Source organism: Alligator mississippiensis, chromosome 2 (genome assembly GCF_030867095.1).
Source record: "Alligator mississippiensis isolate rAllMis1 chromosome 2, rAllMis1, whole genome shotgun sequence".
NCBI lineage: Eukaryota > Metazoa > Chordata > Crocodylia > Alligatoridae > Alligator > Alligator mississippiensis.
In genome coordinates, this window is record NC_081825.1 from 136761008 (window position 1) to 136779548 (window position 18541).

Sequence of the window (18541 nt, forward strand, 5' to 3'; positions counted from 1 at the left end):
ATGGCCATGAATGACCACAATTGTCAGTCTGGCCATGCCCGCAAGACCATGACCTTTATGCATCAAATGACTCACATTTTATTGCCTTAGGACCCAGGCTGTAGTTGTGCAGTGTATACCAGCACGGGTGGCCTGCCCAAGCCCCTTGCCCCACACTGATCCCTCCATCCTGCTCAAACAGCTCATCGCACACTGCCTGGGGCACAAACAGTAGGCATGAGCAGCTCAGGGTGCAGTGGTGGCATGGTGGGGGGCTGGCCCTGCACGTGTAGACATCTACCCAAAAAACATCTACACAAAACCCCTACACTGTGGGTGTGTCTACCCATGCTGCTACGGCACCATTGTTACTGTGCCATTATTTAGTACTTTCTTTTGGAAGTACTAAATGATTGTGCAGTAACAGCTCATACTGCACACATTTCTTTTTAGGCACTATGTCACTGTAGCATGTTGCTACGGTGAAATAGCATCACATATAGATGCAGCCACTGTGCAGTAGCTTATTGCGCAGTAAATCTAGGCTGGAGTAAATGCATGCGTAGACACACCCTGCTAGTAAGACTGTAAGTCAGCTATGCTAAATATTTAAGGCTCACTTCTGAACCAAAATACATAGCTCTGGAGTAAATATACTAGGAGTTTCTTTAACAGCCTATAATAGTAATCTGCACTGGCAGATCATGTCCAGCAGGAATGCAGATCTCAGACTTACAGGAACAGGGGATTCAGATGAGGGGCAGAGTCTTGGCTGGGATGGAGAGCAAGGTAAGCTGAATCAAGAAAAGAGCTTGCTTTCTCCACAGACTAAAGGATACAAATAGCAACTTATATGTTTAATTTCTTGCCTTGTTTCTGGGGCAGATTAGCTATGGACTGCCTATTATTACCTGGCCTGGCTGAAAGGCTGCAAATTTGATTGTTAAAATCACTCCCTTTCTTTTCCATAGCAATATAATGGCATCATACTTGTGTAGAGAAATATCTCTGGAGAGCATCTGAACAAAGGTACTAATGTGGGCAACTGGCAAAAAACAAAAACAAAGTTTCTAATATCAAGACCATCTAAGGAAGTAAAATGTAGCAAAAGAAAACTTCTTATACAAACAAGCAGAAGGAAGACAGGTGTCAGTGAAGATAGAAAAACTGGATTTGTCCTCACTTCCTCAAACAATGCATCAGAAATTCTAAGGCAGAAGCTAAAAGGTGTCTGTAACTGGATTTATCTTTATTTGCACTGTTAGAGCTTTTATTGCATTGTCACCTAAGCTTAAAAGTTCATATTTACATTTTACACGGTGCTTGCGATTTGTTTACAGTGCCAGCAGTTTCATTCCAGACTCCATAAAACATGAAGGCAAAAGTGAGACGGCATGGTTCTGAATACAGAAACTTTCAAACACCAGGAGTTTGAGTCTGTTCCAAAGAAAATGGCCAGCAAAAGTTGCTGGGGTTCATATACTCGCAGAAAATAAGATGACAAGAAACAGTCATGCTCAGCTTGCAAAGGAATATTTCCTTCCATTTTCTCCATGAGTTGATCCAACTCAAATGTGCTTTCCAGATTAACTCAAGAAAACAGACCTGCTCTGTCATTTTAAAACTAAAATAATAAAAACCTGGTTCTCCTTTGAAGTCTTCATTAACATGCATTATATCCATTTTCAGCACAGTAGCAGCACTGACATTTTTAGATTTTTGTGATTCTGAATGTTAAGCTTAGAAAAAGCAAAACCTGCAATGAGATGATTTTTTTTGGAAAACCGTCTTTAAAATATATAAAAGCAAGAGATAAACTGACAAGAATGTTGATAAAGAAGCTAAACCTTCCTAAAAGAGGAAAAAGGATTGTGAAGAATGGGGAAGGAAAGGTACATAAATAGTTTTTAAAACCACATAGCCACTTACAGCCCAGCCTGTCCTCAGTGCATTTTTGAGTAGATGATTTCATTCTGCCTGAATCAGGTAAACTAAGTGTGAACACACTACAGCCCCAAAGGCAGAAAAATCAAAGGAGATTTCTAACACTAAGAACTCTATAAACATTGAGAACCTTTACATGCTCCTTTGCACTAAAAGAAGAAACTTAGTCAGAGCAAGTGTCATTAATCACAGTGGCAACCATTCACTCTTGTTTGCAAGAATGCTCTTAATCAAGCTTATGTAAATTATTTTAACATGCATAGATGCTGACACACATCTGGTTACAAATCACAGTCACCTGTGTAGCCTATGTATATTCCAAATACTTCTTTCATAAAGAATAAACACAGGCATGACTGGCAAGTTTTCAGTTTTCTGGTAATCACCATTAAAAATGAGCCTTTTCCATGTGGTCATTAATAAAGAAAAATAAATGGTAATGGAATAAACTGTGGTTTCCATTGTTTTTTAAAATACCTTTTAGTTGATGCATTATATTTGGAAATACCCAAGTCAGGACCAGGACTTATGTAGGTCAATCTGTTTAGTGACATGTAATATGATTTATACATTTCATTTTAGAGAAGGTTTCTTTTAAATACATCACTGGTAAGGGGAAAGGGGAGTTATAGAAGAGCAGTTAAGAAGTCTTGCTATGAATCCAGGAGAGAGAGTTCCAACCGAACTCTAGCTTCATGTAAAAATCTATTTCCAGTCAACCCTGCTGTAACTTACACTTGATCATGTGGCCTCAAGAATCAAAGGAAGGTGAATACAATACTGGCTACATCACTCCTGTGAACTGTTGGCTACAGAAATCCATCTAGGCTTCGGTAGACCCTTGTATGAATATCCTGCTGAATCCTAAATCCTCAAGTATGTGTTTTTACCCAGTTGTGATCAACCAAAATCTCCCATTGACATGCTTTAAAGTGTTTCACCGAGTTGGGACAGTGGGTGAAGTGTTTAATGGTATCTAGGCACCCAGAGTTGCAGATAGGGACCTAGTAGGACTTTCAAAAACTCCCAATCCCAGGTGCTTAAGTGATTTTGAAATTTTTGCTAGGTGCCCATCAGCATATTTTAACACCCAAACACCTTTACAACTATGGCTGTTCAGGATTTCTCTGTTTGATCTGATGTCAACTAGCCTGGAGTTATAACAGCTGGTGATCTTGCCCACTGTGTTTCAAGGAAATATTTGGCATGTTTTCTATTTTTCAGTAGAGATATGGGACTGAAGTAGTCACATGAATCCATACAAGTCTGATTTGACAAAAATCAAAAGTATCAAGGAGAGGGAGGTGAGTATATCATTGCTATAGGTTCCTTCTTATCTTTCTTTCTTTCTCTGAACAGCAACTATTAACAGCACAAGAAAGAACTACAGGATACTTACTGTATCCCTTTCATTCAGGCATTTTTCACTAATACACTTCTATTTAATGTTTGGAACCTGTGTAGTTGGCATCAAATGCTTCTTTATAACACTAGCTGGCATAAGCTATGAAGATCAATTAATTGAAAACCATGACCTGATGGTAATTAACTTTCTTTGCCATGATAACCTGACAGGGATTATCTTCTAATGCAGGAGTGGCCAACCCATGGCATGTGCACCATGAGTGACATGGGCAGCCTCTGGTTATGGAATACAGCAGACCAGGGAGAGATCCAGTAGCACAGTGGCAAAAAGGGCAGAAATAAGTAGGCCAAACAGCAGATCAGAAAGGAAGCAGAACAGTAGATTGGTCAGGGAGCAGAAAGCAGAGCACCAGATTGGATAGGGAAAGAAGATCAAAGGAGCATGTAGGGCTAATGTGTGTCATGTCTGTGAAAAGGGTTGGTCTCCATTGCTCTAGCAGGTCTGAAATAGAATAGAATAGAAAATAAATAGAATAAAAGTAATTTTCTAATCCATATGACTTTCATAAAATTATTGATGTCCCAAATTACATGAGGACTTGGAACTCTAGAAGATCTAGTTCTAACTGTTCAAACCCAAAATATTATTAGACTTAGGAGTTTTGACCACTAAATACTGTATGGTACAAACTTAGTAACATAAAATGGTCTTTGCAAGGTAAATGCTACACACATCCATCTATGTCAGTCCTGCATCAATGATGATAAGAATTTTTTCAGCTGCAATGTTGTCCTATGTTGCACCACAGTATCGAACATAAAGCACAACAGACTTGGCCATTTTTTTTTTCAAATAGTAGCATAAATTGGCTTGTGGTGGGAGACTATCAAAGACATGAAAGATATTCCCCCAGCAACCCAATGAAATGGGAGCTGAGGGCCTAACTCTCTTTTTTGCTTTCTTGAGAAGTAAGCTTATTATCATAACTGGGCATGTCTACATGAGATGTTAAATGCATAGTAAATTACTTCTATTGTGCATTAGCGTGGCATGGTGAAAGCCATGCTATTGTGCTAATGCACAGTAGAATTAGTCTACACATTAGAATTACTTAAAAGATGTGCCAGCGCTACTGCACAGTAGCGCCAGTTGCAGGTACTAAAATTAATGCACAGAAACCTCAGTGCATTAATGCATGTGTAGATGTGCCTATTGTCGAGGACCCAAAAACTCCAGATAAGCTCTGAAAAAGGTTGAGTCAAGCTTGGTATCCAGATGTCTGAATAGGGATGTAGGAGACTAACTTTATCTTCCTAGTTTAGAAAACTTTAGCCCTACCATTAGCTTGTGACAATATTTACCATAGGCAGACTTTCAGGAAGGCAAAATGCAGGATAAATGCAGGGAGAACCCAATGAGTAACCACTTTGCCAGAGTAGTGGCAGCTGAGAAAATTCAATTTCCATCTTTCCCTTTTCCTCTTCCTCCTCAAGTCTCTTCCACTTCTGCTTCCTTCCTTCTTCCTGTCTCCCATTATCCTTATTTTATGTCTCACTCTCATCTATCTCCTCCCTCTACGGGATATCAGAGGATAGAACTATCAGTAACACACAGTCAGAGAATGGTCCACTCCTTGCCCACACACATGTACCAAGTCTCCTGTTGCTGTTCTTGATGCCAGTCAGTCTTCACCCCTCAATCTGACTGCCTCCTCCTACCCTAGTGGCTTCTGACCAACAAGCACGGAAACATTTTGAAATCAGCATTGAGGATTCATGGAGCTGTGCCAGGTCAAGAGGGGACTTTGTGGTAGGGGTGAGGCTATATGTTCTCTTACTCTCCCTTAAGGCAAGAATGCAGATTCACTCCCATCCCTCAGCACAGCACACTCTACAAATGCATATAGGGCCTGCACAAACTTCAAAATATTAAACCCAGGTGGCCAGAAAATCCTCTCCAGTAATTGTGAAGAAGGGACCTTCAGTGGCCTTGTGTAAACAGGTATTTAGCAGAATTCACAGATTTGCTGGAATCTGACAAGGCTATACTGTAACTGCTTCTACTACAGCCTCAAACTTGCAACCTCTAGAATGTCAACCATGCGCCTGGGTGCCCACACCACCCCAGGCCCCATTTTCAGTGGTGCAATTCCTTTTGTTCAAGCAGCAGCAGGGAAGTGGTACCTCCACCTGCTCTGGGTCATTTTTAACTCAAGTCCTTGTACCTCAGAGAAAGCTGTAGGTCTCCAAAAAAATTCCCCCAGAGTTCTGAGATCTACCTTACCCAAGAGAGCAGGGGATGCAGAAGAGGATGTGTTGGGATCAGCAACACTATGGATATTAGCCTGTGCAGAGTTCCTAGTCAAGGCTACTCAAAACTGTTTGGTCCCTGCTAGGGCATTCCACCAATAATAGCCTTGCTGGCATTTATTTTTTTCTCTTATGCTTGATGAGTAACAATTCAGCATTAGCCCTTGGTGCTTTTTTATCACAAGAGCAAGTATCTGTAAATGTCATTTTCAGTGGAGGAGGGCAAATAATATCTTGGAAATTTTATGGAATTCTAACATAAGCCTGTCTATCTGTAAAAGGTCTCTGTAATATGCATTGTTAATGAAAACCCAGGACTTAAGGAAGGCTGGACATTTTTCATGTTAAATTTACAGCTTCTAGCATCAAATATGAAGCAGTTGAGGAAGCCAGTTCCAAAAGCACTCAGCCTTGGCCAATACCTCTACTATCATTGATGTCAACAGGCAAACAGAACTTGATTACTGCCATTTGCTTTGCAAATCCAGCTCTATTAATGAGTACTTGAATCTCCATGTTATTTACCAGTTAGAATTGCCTCAGAACTAATAACAGGTAATTGAAAAATACCAAAAAAAATGTTTTCATGAAAAATTTGGTGAAATTTTGATTATTTTTAAAGCTTCTGCACGTAGGAATTAGGGTTAAAGTGGAGCCAAAGCACTACTACCTGCAGATCATTTCAATAAATTCACATTTGGGTCAACTACAACTATGCATTTATTTAAAGAAAAATAAGCCAGTTATCAACTTCAAATTATCTATGTGAAAGCCCTTCTATTAAGTCTGGGTGGGTTGTGTTTATTTGTGTGTGTGTGGGGGGGGAGGGGGTTGTATCTTCAGGCGATGTTTGGGCATATATGACAGAAAGACAATTCAGTTCATTAAGGTTAATTATAAGGGATTGGTGACAGGGATTAATTTATTGCTTATGTGTACACAGTAACTATTACTAGTGTTAAGAAGGATTTTTAATCAGTAATGTGCTTCTAATACATTATTGGTTGTTGCACTGTCACCAAATTACCAGATTTGTATACCAGGATTCTTTAACATTGTAGGTATGATTCTTTTTCTGTTGTTTCATTCTGTAACTAGCCAAAGTACCCAGCTTCACACGGGTTGCAGTATTCAAATTTTAATGTTTTATAAATAAAATATTTTCATTCTATCTTATTTCCCTCTAGTAATAAACTGTGTGTATGTGTTTAATTGTGTGCCCTATTTTACTTGTGTGATACAGCTTGACACTGTGAGCTTTTGGTCATACCAAAAACCTATAAAAGTTGAACATATAAATGTATTAAACAACTGAATTGTGAGGTAGAATTATTTATTTACTTTGTAAGACTTTAGCATAGCATTGAGGATTTCATGCCACATTTTTCTATCCAGTTTATGACGGTGTTTGACATTTTTATCCATGTAGAGCTTCAGGATAGACAATGTTGCATGTTTTGCCACCTGGTGCCAAGATGAAAAGATTTTTGCCACTGCCAACTCTGGAACAACCAACGTAGAGTTGGCCATGAGTAAAGCATGGGATTTGCAGGTTGAGGCCAACAACTTTGAGTGATTGTCCCTGTTCCTTGTTTATGCTCATGGCAAACTGAGGTGGATTGGGAACTGGAGATGTTCAAATAGAAACAGCAGGTCAGAGGGAATGTTTGGAATGCATGGAATGAAGACATCCTGTCCCACTTCATGGCCACCAGTCATGATGGTGGCTTCAATGACATGTGGCATGAGCTTCTTGACAGCTAATCATGTTCCATTGCAGAGTACTGGTGGGTCCAGATTCCTGAGAAGAATGATGCATGCACCAATCTTGAGCTCCAGATTATGTAAAGGCACACCTCGTGGTTTGAGAGAGTTGAGAAATTCTTTTGGGTAGTTGACTGCCTCATTGGTGTCTAGGACAGTGTCCACTGACGTGTATTTTTGCACAGTGCCAGGCAATTGAGAAAGAAGGTCTTTGTTTATGGTATTGACCGCATAATTTTTTGGTGCCAGGATGAATCTTTGGCATAGCCACTAGTGGTCATGAAAGTGATGTGCAACATTTGGAAAAACTGCCTCTTTCAGGTCTTGAAGTGTCATAACTGTTTTCCCAATGCTGTTCACTGAGATAGTTCCATCTTGATTCTCAGATACCATGGTCCCATTTCCCAGTTTGAGCAGGTTTGCAGCAAACTCTCCAGCAGATGCATTGCCTATTAGATGCATTCACATGTTGGTCATGAGGCTGAGTTGCTGAATGGTTTTCCAAATGTATGAAGCTTTGAGGCAGCCTGCAGTTCATCAGCTTTGGTTCCATGTGGAATGACTGGCTCACCAGCTGGAGTTTTGTCTGCATGAATGACAACATTGTACTCTGGAGTCATCTTCTCCATGGCACACTTGAAACTGTGAACATAGTTGTTTTCCTTGTGAAGCATGTCTTGCAACTGCAACACCACCCGCAGGTTGGTTTGAATGACACTGTTGCAATGGTGTTCAGCCTGCTTTGTTTCATAGTTGGTAGGGTCAGAAGGGACCTGAGCAGATCATCAAGTCTGACCCCCTGCCATGGCAGGAAAGAATGCTGGGGTCAAATGACCCCGACAAGGTGTCTATCTAGCCTCCTTTTAAAGACCCCCATGGTAGGAGTGAGCACCACTTCCCTTGGAAGTTGGTTCCAGATCCTAGCCACCCTGACTGTGAAGTAGTGCTTCCTGATATCTAGCCAGAATCTACTCTCCATCAACTTATGGTCGTTACTCCTTGTTATCGTCACCCATGAAGTAAATCTGCAGGGATTTGGGCTCTTCATTTGGGAGTGGCATCAGACTGCCAATCCAATGATAAGCCTGGCCCTGCACTTTAAATGTGGGCATGTAGCCAGATTCTTTGATGTCTTATCTTTTGGCACCACAAGTCATTTGGAAGCATGAGTTGTATCTTCTAATGTTGCTTTGGAAATTACATGCATCTGGAGTGTTGCCTGTCAACAATGTATGAAGGGGCTCAGGAGAATCATTCATTTGGGGCAGTTGAACCTTGCCACTATTGCAGCATATCCCTGGAGCTTCTCCTTTCCATCTCATTGCAAGGCAGTGGCTGCAAGAAGACCCCACTGAGCCAATTGCAACTAATGGATCAGAACCATAATTCAAGGCTGTATTGTAGAAGAATGCAGAGTTTGCTTTTTCCCTCCAGGGTTGGTTCCCAGCTGCAGCCATTGCTGCTCTGCTTGCAACTTGCTGTGCAGGAGTCTCAGTTCCCCTGGATGCAGCCATTGCTTCTCTGTTTGTTTGTCGTCTTGCAACTTGCTGCTCTGAAGTCTCAGGTGCTCTGGATGCAGCTTTTGCAAGTCGATTTTTGGCAAGTTTGCTTTTTGTAGATTGCCTTACAGGGAATGCTTCTCATACCCCCTAATCAGTCTCTGAGAAGGCCCAATACGGTCTTCTCCCTGGACCTTCCCTAATCCCTCACTCCACCTGCAGGTGCTCCCAGGTCCTGTTAACCAATCCCAACCACAGCCCTTAGGGAAATACTCCTAAATGTAGAGCATTCTCCAGTTGTACCAGTTGACCTTGGCCAGGAGCTTTGAGCTTAGCTAAAGAATGTTTTGCACATGCAAATTTATTCTGCTTCCTAGGGCTGACCTTTCACAGGGGGTTATGCAGTATAGATCAAAAAATCAGTGAATTTTTTTTTGAGCCAAATAAAAAAAAAAAATAGCACCCAGGTGCATGACCCCAGGGTCCCCTTAGTATGCATGCAAAGTTTCATGTCTTTAGGTATCATGGTCTTGGAGGTATGGTGCTGACACGCACACACACAAAGGCCTTTTATTAATATATATTTGTGTTTATTTTGTATCATTTCCTGTAAAATACAAGTGAATACATGCCTAAGGAAATGTACAAACTCAGTAGGCTGTGGATTAGGACTTCAAAATGGAATAAGTTTTAAAATGTTACTCTCAGGTACTCTAAATATGGAAGTCCAGTCTTCTCCAAACTTAAGAAACCTGGGCAAGAAAATTGAATTAGTAATGAAAATCAAAACCATGAAGATACTTTTCATATTGTATTGACTATAGGAGCAGCTATGCCAGGAGCCATGACTGGTTTTGCAGTTGTACCACAACTTGCCAGCTGGTGGAATAATTATTGGCAGAGGTTCTATAACTTGCAATATGTAGGAGGTCACACAAGGTGATCATAATGGTCCCTTCTGGCCTTAAAATCCACAAATCATTATCAGGGGTGTAGGTTGTAGCCGCGTTTGATCTAAGGACATAGGCAGACAAGGTTTTTTGGGTAAATTTGATATCTTTTATTAGACCAACTCAGATAGCTGGAAAAATTCTCCTTATCAAGCTTTAGGGTTTAAATACCCTTTGTTAGGCTAAGGAAGCATCTACAGTCAGTGTGTGCTCTTCCTGGATGGAATGAGTAGTACAGACACCAGAGGCTGATATACATGCAAAAAAGCCAGTCAGTGAAGATGTAAATAGAGGAGTCAGTCAGTGAGACAGGCTGGAGGTGGGGGGAGGGGAATGAACGTGGCTGGTAAGTAGTGGAAAGGTACCTGGGGAGTAATATGTTAATGAGGTTGTAATGTGTTATAAATCCAATCTCTATATTTAGTCCATGATTTTTTTATATCCAGGAGGTTGATGAAGTGAAGTTCACAGACTCGTCTATGAAAAGCGTTTTGTAAATTCCCTTTGAGGATTAGAAGCAAGAGATGGGAGAGAGAGTGGTTTTCTTGCAAGTAATGTGTCCCCACAGGTAATTGGGTATTCTTATCTTTAATAGATTTCTGGTGTGCATTCATTCTGGTGCATAGTTATTGTTTGGTCTCTCCTATGTATTTTCCATCAGGGCATTTGGTGCATTGGATGAGATATATTACATTTCTGGAGGTGCAGCTGTAAGATCCAGGAATGCTGGTGGTTCTGTTGTGGGGTGTAGTAATTGTGGGGTGGGGGTGGAGATACGTTGGCAGGTTTTACATTTCTTGTCTTGGCACGGTCTGGATCCATTCAGTGGGTTTTGGGCCATAGGGAGTTTGCCTCTGGTGATGAGGTTAGCGAGGTTCAGTGCTTGTTTGAAGGCTAGGATGGGTGGTTCTGAGAAGATCTCTTTAAGAATCGGATTGCCTTCTAGTATGGGTTGCAATTTTTTGAGGATATTCCATATAAGTTTGAGGGAGGGGTGATATGTCATAAACAGTGGTATATGATTCATTATCAACACTTTCAAATGTCTAGTTACTGTGTGGCACCTTCCCTTTGACAATTATATTAAGAACTCTGCTGCCTAACTGGCTGAATCCAGCCATGTCAATCCAGGTTACACTTTTAAGGATCAGTGGGTACATCTACATGTGCAATTATTGTGCCTGAATATACTGAAGCTCAATTTAAGCCAGAATAAACTAATCCTCTGTCACCATCTATACATTCATTTAGGCACAGTAATTCATTGCATTGCTGGATACCACTTGTACCTGACAGGACTATCCAGTAGTGCAACAAATTAGTCTATTGAGCCCAACTTGCCACACATTTGTAGACAGTGACACTTTACTGTACAACAGATTAATCTGCTGCACAGTAAGGTATCTCATATAGAGATGTTTAGTGAGTCCAAAATTTCCCCAGGCCCGTGGACAATTTAAAGGTGGAATTACAAGATAATTTATTCTGCAGTTTGAAGCTCTCTCGTGAATCTGAAGTTCAGCTTCCTTGTTTCTCCTCTATTGTTCATGGACTCATGCCATGTCATAGATTTCATAGATATTAGGACTAGAAGGGACCTTGTTAGATCATTAGTCCAGGACCCTGCCCAAGGAAGTCAACTGAGATCAGAGGACCCCAGCAAGATAATAATCCAAGCACATCTTGAATGTGTCCAGAGTAAGTGAATCATGTCATAGCTGCAACTTTTTTGTATATGGCATGAGGGGCTGTTTTCTCCTCCTTGCTAGATTAAGATAAGGGAGTAGAATAAGATTCTCCAACCACTACCTTTCCCCTCAACCCCACTTTTCTTTTTTCAGCCGTGCCAAATGTATATCCATTCTAGCTTTGAGTCTGGATTGAAACATCTAAAGTATCCCAAGCCTACAACCATTTTGCATGCAAGTAACTTCACACAGAAAAGTAATCCCATTGATTGCTGTAGGTGCAGTACCATGCAGGAAGCTGAACTCATAGGTGTGTTTGTGTAAGCTCAGAGTCATGGCATATGGCTCCCAAACAAGATTTTCTGTTAGAATAGAAAGAACACCATATTTCTCTTTTTTTCTTTAGAATCTTTTTCATACACAGGTTACATATCTGCTCCTTGATACTGTGAGAAGTAATGCTATAAAACAGGGGCTGGCAGTTATTTGGGCTGGAGGGCCACTTAGGGAGTTTTGGTGAGCTGTTGTAGGCTACATCAGCATCACGCCCCCACCTGCAACAGTTCAACAGAACTCCTTATGTGGCTCTTGTGGGGAGGGGATGAGAACATGATCTGCTGGGCAGATGGGATGGGGCCAAAGGCAGGGAAGGAACAGCATCTAGGAGTGGGATGACTGGGGCTGGGATTGCAAGGTGGTGACAGCATGGGCCCAGGGCTGGGGCAGAGCTGTGATCTGCTCCCTGTATGACAGATCATCACCGTCCTGACCCAGGATGGGGGTGAAATGTATGCCTGTGACCTAGGCCCCACCGCCCCTGCCCCAGCACAGATGCATGCGGGCAGCCCCGGTGTAGTAAGACTGCAGAGCGGTGCAACCCAGCAATGCAGGGCAGCCTAATCCAGTTACAATCCATCAGGTCCTCTCCTGGCTGCTGGGCTGCACCACTCCCCAGTCACACTACACTAGGTCTGCCCATGTGTGTTTGTGCTAAGGCAAAGGCAGCAGGGTCTGGGTCATTGGTGTATGGTCCACCCCCCTCCTGGTTTCGACTGGTCATGATCTGTCATGCGGAGAGTGGATCACAGTTCTGCCCCAGCCCTGGTCCTGCTTGCCCATCCCACTCCTGGATGTCACTTCCTGCCTACCCATCCTGCTCCCAGACACAACTCACTGCCCACCCATGGCCCCATCCTATCCATCCAGTTGAACATGCCTTGCCCTCTGAGGTCCATACTGGTCTCCTCCCCACACATTCCATCCGGCGCCCGCAGCGGTGAGTGTAGGGCAGATGGGCTGGAGTACCCAGGCAGCAGGATCAGGTCCAGCGGTGGCAACAACATTGATAGCAGCAGCCAAAAGGAGCTGCTACCACTGGGAATGCCAAGAAGTGGAATCCAGGTGCCATGCCACCCCAGCCCCGCTGTGCACCTGGGTGCAGTGGGACTGGCCACATGGACCACAGCCTGGACTGCCCTCCCTGCACTAGGGCTGGGCAGGGCTGAGGGACCTGCCACAAGCTGGATAAAATCCCTTGGTGAGCCAGATCTGTCCCACAGGCCGTATTTTGCCCACCCTTGCTATAAAGCAAGCATGAAAACATAAGAGTAACAACAAGATGTAGGAACTCCAACAAAGAGGTGCAGAGAACTCATTTTAGTACCCAGAGTGGGAAGAGGGAGGGGAGGAGGGAGAAGAGAGGGAGTATGGTATGCATATGACTGTACAGTAGGGTGGGAGGAGAAGGGAAGTCTTACCTGACCTTCTTCTTTGCACACCGAAGGCAGCTGTTGCAGCTGCTGCTACTGCTGCTGCTGTCACTGCCACCACCACTGCTGCTGCTCCTTCTGTAGCAGCACTGGCTCAGGCAACAGCTGTCCTGGAGCATGGATTACTTGGGAGCTGCCCCGGTGTCCCTTTTGCTCTACCTCCTTCCCACAGATGAACTGTTGGGTGCAGGGTTGTGTCTGCTGTGGCAAAGACTCCCCAGTTGCGGAGCATCATTCTGCTAACATCATTTCCTACCCCACAGATACAGTGCTGGGTATGGGACTGCTATGCCTGGCTCCTATGGTCAGGCAGTGGAGGTCTGCCTCTGCCATAGCAAAGATTCCTGGGGAAGGGGGGAGGGGGTATTCTGGCGCCCCCTCAGAGTTGCTGCCTGGGGCTGGTGCCCTGCCTACTCCCCCCAGTTATGTTACTGCTCCAAAAGAAGGCCATGCATGATCTAGAATGCTGGATAAGTACCAAATCCAAATTATTTTTGAAGGTGGCTCTCCTTAGGTATTGTGATACCAAAGTAGTAGGTGCCCTGCCCCAAGAAGGTAATTCTATTTGATAGAGTTAGGCACCTATGCTCCAAATAGATACAATGGGGACAGTTAGCAAGCTCCAGAGGATAGCCCAGAGCCCTAATTCTCAGCAGGAAGGCATCTACAGTTATGAAATAGGAAATACTAGGCTATAAGGTATGTCTGACCTCCTGCTCCCCCTCAGATCTAGGGTACCTGAGTCATCAGAAATGGTGATGCTGATGTCACCTGCAGCAGCTCAGTGGCCCTCCAGCCCAAATAACATTACTTCTCACAAGATCAATGAGCAGATATGTAACCTATGTATGAAAAAATTCTCAAGAAAAAGAGAAAAATACAGTGCTCTTTCTATTCTGAGAGAGAATCTTGTTTGTGAGCCATATGCCATGTCTCTTAACTTGCACAAACACACCTATGAGTTCAGCTTCCTGCATGGGACTATGCCTATCCCGCTGCCCTCGTCCTAAGATTCAAAGGGCCTAAAGGGAAGGTACCGACTTGGCCAGGAAGCTTAGTGCATGTGGAGTGTATTGAATTCAGTACACGGTGTAGCACCCACAGCTAGTCTCATTATACTGTGTGGCTAGGGGTGGTGATGATATCACACACCTTTATCCCAGTCACTTGTGATTAGATCATTTACACAAGGAATGGGAGCCCTGGCATGTTGTCTGTTTTCAGCATGCAAGGGGTTCAATAACACATATCCCACTTCTTAGGAAGGTGCCCTAACTACGAGGCTATAGAATAGTCTAGGTGGAAGCACCATCCAAATTTTCTTTTAAAGCTGGGCCACTGGAAAATTAAGAATCACAGGCCCAGGAAGAAAGCAAGATTGACTTTGTAGCCCTATAAGATGGGTGTTTCCTTTGAAGGAGCAGTCCTGTGTTCTAATCCTTGCTGCTAGGCAAATTTCTGTTTTCTGTCCAAGGACTGCTTTATGGAAAATGCATAAAGTGCTCCAAGATTGGGAACACAATTGTATGTATCCCTTCCCAGGGGCTGACCTCATCACTGGGGGGTAGAGTTAGGTTCTCTCTCATTCATTCTTCTTCTGGCCCTCTAAATGTTGTACTTCTGGCTGCCCTGTGACCTAGCATCAACAGGAGGAATAGAAGTTTACTCCACCAAGATTATTATATAGTTTAGCAGTTAAGGCACTCTGGTGGTGGTTAGCAGAAGATGTAGGTTGAGTACTCTCAGGCTGAGCATCACTTAAGACCCACATTTTTAATTTCCTGAAAAAGCACTGTAACTACTACACTATTATTTAAAATGTGGGCACCACCAACACTAAACACTAAGATGTTATACAAGGGCTGGGCAATATTCCCAAGCAAGAACAACTGTTGATACTGCACTTTGCATTCAATTCAATGCATTCAGTATTGATAAGGTATATAGCATGCTTTGCAGAAGCCTAATAGATCAGGGACACAAATGGATTTTAGGTGCTTCCTGATGTCTTTGTGGATTGCATCAGAGTCTAGGCAGGAATTAGCACCCATGGGAGTTTAATCTGGATTATTTCTGAGCACACACACAAGTCTAATCACCTCAGGAAAATATGAAGGCCAAATAGAGGCAACTAATAATTCTACAAACCTAAGTGGCTTTGTGAGTACTGGAGCAGGACCAATCTGAATCACTTTATGGGAATGAGGCACTTGAATTCTACCTACACCTCAGATGAATGCCTCTGAGAATGATTTAGAACTGACCCTAAGTGTTTCCAATTTAACAAAGTCTGTCCTTAACAAAAAGGACTGGCCTAACAAAAATAATGCACTACATGTGCTTTCATTAAAAGCTGTCATTGAACTATTGTGCAGTTGGGAAGGATCACCTTAATCCACAAATTAACCATGCTGCTTCTGTCCTCATTTAAACATAGGTCACCATATTGACTTCAATGGAGTTGTTTTTGATTCATTTGACAGAGAGGTCAAGTTCTGAAGGGATTTTTTTTTAATGCTGCCTAAACAAAGAAAAAAATCAACCTCCAAAAATTAGTTGTTTTAAGATTCCAATATAAAAATTGAAAGAACATTTTTAATATAAAAAATCCTGACACAATAAGAATGCAGAATTATGGACCAAGCTATTTGTAAAGTGCATCTCATTATACACACATATGGTAGATAATGTTGTAGTTGATTACCCCTATAATGCCTAAATGGTATTACATGAATGAAATAATGGGACTTCAGCTCAATTGCTCACCATCACTCAAGTAGATTTGTAACAAAATATGCATGCCTGTAGCACCTTACACCTGAGGATCAGAAAGCACTTTACAGATTATAATATCTACCTCATAGAGTATCTTTTATATACATCTCACAGAATGCTTTATAGAGGAGTTAAGCATCTTTGCTCAAGCCGGGTGAATAATGAATCTTTTTAGTTCAGTGACTGTAGGAAAAAATTAGAGAAAAATTGGTTCAAGGTTGGGTTTTTTTTACTAGATAGATAGATAGATAGATAGATAGATAGATAGATAGATAGATAGAAAACTAAAAACAATTTATGGTGACCCCAAAATGTTTTATTTCCCAAAAATATTTTTTCACTAGGAGGTAGATTAACCATTTTCAAAAATGTTCTCCTATTTTTTTTTTTCCATTCAAAAAACATTTGGAGTGATTTTTAAATAAAAAATGCTGTTTTAAAATGAAAAGTTAAAACTTTTTATTTCAAATGCTACATGGAATGTTCCAGTATTTTGCAAATGAAACATTTCTCACTGAAAATGTCAAAACGTAACAACTCAACATTTCCAAAATTTGATCTGTATATTTCAGCTGGAACTAATTGTTCAGTTTGACTTAGTTTTGTGAGCACTTTCAGTCTTTTTTTTGGTGAATTTACTGCCCATTCAAAAAAAACCAAAACTGTTGCCCACCTCTAACATTAATCTCCCTTGCATAGACAGGACAACCAAGGCACAGACAGGGGAGGTGACTAGCCTAATGTTTCAAGCACATCTTACAATGCATTGAACTAAAACCTAAGTTCATCAAGATTGAAGGTAGGAACTTTCAGCCCCATTTTACAAGGGAAGGATACAAAGCACAGAACAGAAGTATGGGAATGAAATTCTGACCTTTTCTCTCCTAGTGGAAATTAGCTGCCCTTCCTTTCTGGGGGGGTGACAGAATACTATGGACTGTATTGCAATTAGGAATGGATGACCTAGAAGAATGAGACCAGACATCATTAGTCTTAGTCTCAGCGTGTGTGTGTGTGTACGCGTGCACACGAGTGTGTGCACACCAGGCATAAACACAACGCTTCCCCGCACATTTATAAAACTTGCGTAAAATTGACAGTCAGCCTAATTGCATACCTTACTTTGGCAAGCATGGTCTTTGTCTGGCCTGTTATTTTTATGTATGCTAACATAAAGTAAGTGTTTTATTATTTAGTCTCATTAATAATGAGGACAATCAGCAACAACAATTGTTACTCTGGAGGCAAAGAAAACTAATTGCTCATAAAGTGGCAAAAAAAAAATATTTGGAAGAGCAACTTCCTTTGGGCTTTGCAAAAATCTGTTTTACTGAAAATTAAATAAATGACTAAAGTATTGATAGAAGAATGTTTCAAATTCTCAGAAGAAATCAATTTTCCAAGAATCACAGTTCTTACAATTGCAACAAGAGCATCCTTGTGTGGTGCAATTCTTGCAAGTCCTGCAAAGCACTTAGAAACCAAGCTAAATGACAAAACAATATTTTCTGAAGCTACATGGTGCCAGTACATCCCAGTGCACATCACTACATTCAGAGTTACAGTCCAGATAATTTTGTTCTCAGCCTCCAAAAATAATTTCCTGTACTAATAAATCTTTATGAAAATGATTCCATAATGGCTGTCTTTGCATCAGCCTGTAAGCATTGTGGTACACAATGGTGTCCAGTGCTGAGCCAGATTCCCACTTTATTGACTTCAGTGGCATTTACACCAGCTGTGAATCTGTTCCACCATTTTCGAGTATGTTCTCTGGAGAACAATGACAGCCAAGAAGGTAACACCTATCAGGTCACTTCCAGAGGGGACTCTTCTTCTGCATCTAGCCCTTACTGCATACTAGTCCAAGTCAAGACTTGTTCACCTGTTGACTAGGCTTGTGCGAAGCAGCAAGTATTTGCTTTGGATTTGGATTGGGCCAATTCAGAGGGACAGTAATTTGATTCAATGACTTGAATCATGGTCCTGATTTGATTCAGCTGATTCAGATCTGGAGATGTAGTGGAGATTTGGCCATAGACTCTACAGGCAGCAGTCCTCAATGGTGCTGGACACAGCTGCCTCTAGCTGGTAAGTCTGTTGTGGTGGGCAAAGGGGGAGGGAAGGGGCAGGGGGGCACAGATCAATGCCCTCACAGCAAGGGAGGAATTGGAGCTGGAGCTCTGAAAAGCTGCCCAACTGAGGTGGAGGGGCAGGGACTCCCACCACTGTGCACTGCCAGTCCAGGAGTTGCTCCTCCAGTGACTCTTCCTGCCAATCCGAGAGGCCATGGGAGCAGGCATGTGCCCCTGGATCTGCGCAGGGTGGACTGGACCTAGCTGCACTCCAGATGGGCAGCTGAAGGCTCTGGGATCAGGGGCTATGCCCTCCTGCCACTCATCCAGCTGGGGTGAGAAGGTGCAGGACAGTGCACCTTCTCACCCCTCCTCCCTCTCTTCCCTCCTCCCACTGCCCACTGCAACAGACTTAGCAGGCTC